The 3,511-nt window shown below is 36.8% G+C and overlaps 1 long non-coding RNA gene across 1 annotated transcript in view; it reads left to right on the forward strand.

Moving 5' to 3' along the window:
- The window catches only part of LOC107574197 (uncharacterized), a 7,363-nt gene that overhangs the window by 1,137 nt on the left and 2,715 nt on the right, over window positions 1–3,511 (forward strand). Inside the window, exon 2 of the long non-coding RNA XR_001607638.1 lies at window positions 1,337–1,390. This is a non-coding gene — a long non-coding RNA (uncharacterized lncRNA). The remainder of the gene's footprint in view (window positions 1–1,336; window positions 1,391–3,511) is intronic.

Below are 3,511 nucleotides of genomic sequence, written 5' to 3' on the forward strand. Positions count from 1 at the left end.
AAGGTTTGGGCTTGTCTAAATTCCACTGAAACCGGTTCTTCTACATGTTATTGTACTTGAAGGGTTAGTTTCACCCAAAAATGAAAATTCTGTCATCATTTCCTCATTACTCATTTGTCGTTCCAAACCTGTAAGACGTTTGTTCATCTTCGAAACACAAATGAAGATATTTTTAATGAAATCTCGAGTCTACACCCCCTGTTGAAAAAACCAGCATATGCTGGTTAGGTATGTTTTAACGCTGGGATGCTGGTTTATGCTGGTCCTTTGCTGGTTTAAACTGGTCCTTTGCTGGTTTAAGCTGGTCCTTTGCTGGATTAAGCTGGTCCTTTGCTGGTTCGTGCTGGTCCTTTGCTGGTATAAACTGGTCCTTTGCTGGTTTAAGATGGTCCTTTGCTGGTTTAAACTGGTCCTTTGCTGGTTTATGCTGGTCCTTTGCTGGTTTGAGCTGGTCCTTTGCTGGTTTAAGCTGGTCCTTTGCTGGTTAATGCTGGTCCTTTGCTGGTTTAAGATGGTCCTTTGCTGGTTTAAGCTGGTCCTTTGCTGGTTAATGCTGGTCCTTTGCTGGTTTAAGATGGTCCTTTGCTGGCAAAGGACCAGCATAAACCAGCATATGACAAGCTTAAACCAGCATCCCAGCGTCAAAACATACCTAACCAGCATATGCTGGTTTTTTCAACAGTGCTGCCACTTTGACACTTCAAAGAGATTGTAAAATTAATCCATATGAATCGGCCAGTTTAGTCCACATTTTCTAAACAGACTTGATTGATTTATATGATATAACAGATTTAATTTAGGCATTTATTCACATATAAATATTGATCAATGTTCCTACAATGTTTAGATGTTAATAAAAATTAAGTTGATAGAATGTTTCTGGAACGTCATATTAACCTTATAAAAATGTTCCACTAACATTAAGAAAACTGGACATTTCAACACTTCCATAACCAAAACATGATGTTTAGAACAAAAATGTGTAAGCCGGATATTTGCTCATATATAATTCTTCCATTTCATAGTCTATGAACCAACTAAATTATTAGCATAATAATGATGATGATAAAAATAAAGATAGATTGAACATTCACATCTACACACAAGATAGGTGACCCCATTTCAAAGCAGCTAATAGACATCACCACAAAAACATAATTAACAGACTAAAACACATTCACGTTCATACTGTCACGTCAGGTGATCTTGAGTAAAAGCTGCTCAACAAAAATATACAAGACCCGACAAAAGCACACAGTGAGGGAATAAAACACTTAACCCATGTGCTCACAAAAAAACAAAATGTACAGTGCTGTTTTATTTCTTAAAAACATAGGTGCTGAGCATCACAGACACTCAAGATATCAGAAGATGTTGAGTACTATTGCAGGTGAGTGGACATTATTTGGCATTTTTAATTAGAAGTCTGTAATATGACGTACTGTAATATGATATGTGACCTGTGCTAGCAAAATGAGTCAATGAGGAAACTGTCTGGCTGTGGCTCATTATACGACAAGGAAACCGGCGTCCTGTGGCAAGCCGAATGGCGTTAGAAGCGGCGATTTTTACAAACACTAAAACGCCGTTTTTACACTTTATGCACGTTTTTACGGCGTCTGCTATCAGGATGGCGTACTTGACGGCGCTAATATTGTTTAAAACGCAGTCAAATACGCCGTTTTGTATGTAAACACGATTTCTCTATAGCGTAAATGTGAACCTCTTGGCTTGCCATAGTCGCGAGTCAAACGGTACTGTGCTCGCAGTGCGTGCTCTTCAATTGAGCGTATGCACGGAGCGCTATTTAGAGCTTCCGGATAAAGATAAGCCAGCTCGTAATCTTCCGGTGAAGCTCGTTTTATATATGTGCTATATATATTTACAGTAGGTAGAGACTCTCACAGAAACCTCTCCTGCCTCATTCTTATCAGAAACTGAGAAACTAAATAATTGCAACACCGTAAATAATGATAGCGGAATTAACATACAGTTTCATGTTATTAAAGAACATATAATTTTATATGCAGAGTCTGGTAATCAAGTACCCAGACACGTAACTGTACATTTGAATGCTGACAAATAAACAATATCGTAATTTATACGATTTAAAAAATATATATACATTTTAAAGCCTTTATTATTTCTCAACTTGGTGCAGTAAAATTCACTTTATTAAAGGTTCACTTTTCATTCATGAAGATGACATGAAGAAATGTGCCAAAACCGTGTCTCTTGGCGAAAAATAAAGACTTTTTAAGATGAAAATTAAATTACCGTTGTAACCAGGAGATGGCAGCAGAAGCTCACTCATTGGCTGCAGTTGCCATTTCCACACCCTAGTTTTTTTCACGTCTTTTTATTTATTATAAAATAAATATTAATTATAACAAATTTTATACTTTATCGCACTGAAGTATAAAGTATAGCAAGTGCAGGAAGTCACTTGTCAATTAAATAAATAAATAAATAAGGCCAGACAGCAGCCTATATTGCTTGAATTATTTAAATACCTATATAGTCAAATACAAATTAAATAAGTTGGTTGTTGGTATAACAAATAAATAATGCATTCAATATTTTGAAATGTTTAGATTTAATTTTAATAACTACGTTGTTTAAGTCTTATCCAACACAGACTTGTTGCTGCTGTAGTTTTGAATCACTTAATGCACAGCTGTATTTTGACATCGGCTCGTCAGATGATTCATTCCGTTGCCACTGTCAACCATAGCAATGACTCGCGGCATGATTTGACGGATTTAACATTCACGTTTGTCATTCCTGAAACAGTATACGTGGACGTTTGGTCATCTTAGACAAACAAAACGTTTCTCCAAATTGTGAATGGATTATGTAGAGAAACCGAGCAAAGGGCGCTCCCCTTACGGCACAGTACAGTTCACCAGAAAAAACTGAGCTGGCTTATCTAAAACCAGGAAGTAATCGTGCATATGGTCAATTGCACACACAGACACCTTTATCATTTCATATTCAAGCGCGAAATAATCTACGTGCATGCAATGCTGTGATCAGTTAAGTCATGAAGGTACCAAAAAGGCGATTAAAGCTGCCTTAAAACTGTGCATGCATGTAATATATTTTATGAGTCACATTTAAGAACATGTCTCTGAAATGGTTTTCAAAACTGTCCTGGAGCAGCCCGCAACTGTCTCACTCATCTAACACACCCGATTCAACTCGTCAGCTCATTAATAGAGACTTTAAGACCTGAAGTGAGTCAGAAAAGGTAAAGAGAGTTGAGAGAAAATACGATGCTTGTCAGATCCGCGTCATGTTCAGCAGCGGCAGCTCTTAAAGAAAAAACAGGCAAAACAACCTAATAACCAGCTGCTGTGATGTTTGTTCATAAAGGAAATCAATTTTTCTTTTTATATAGCTTTAAATATAGATGATTCTTTAACTTAGAATTTAGTGTTTGATAACTTCTGAATTTAGTGTTTGATAATTTCTGTATATTTCTGCTGAAGGGCACAGGTAGGCCTAAATA

The sequence above is a fragment of the Sinocyclocheilus grahami genome, unplaced genomic scaffold (assembly GCF_001515645.1).
Source record: "Sinocyclocheilus grahami isolate Dianchi unplaced genomic scaffold, SAMN03320097.WGS_v1.1 scaffold2142.1, whole genome shotgun sequence".
In the NCBI taxonomy this organism is placed as follows: Eukaryota; Metazoa; Chordata; class Actinopteri; order Cypriniformes; family Cyprinidae; genus Sinocyclocheilus; species Sinocyclocheilus grahami.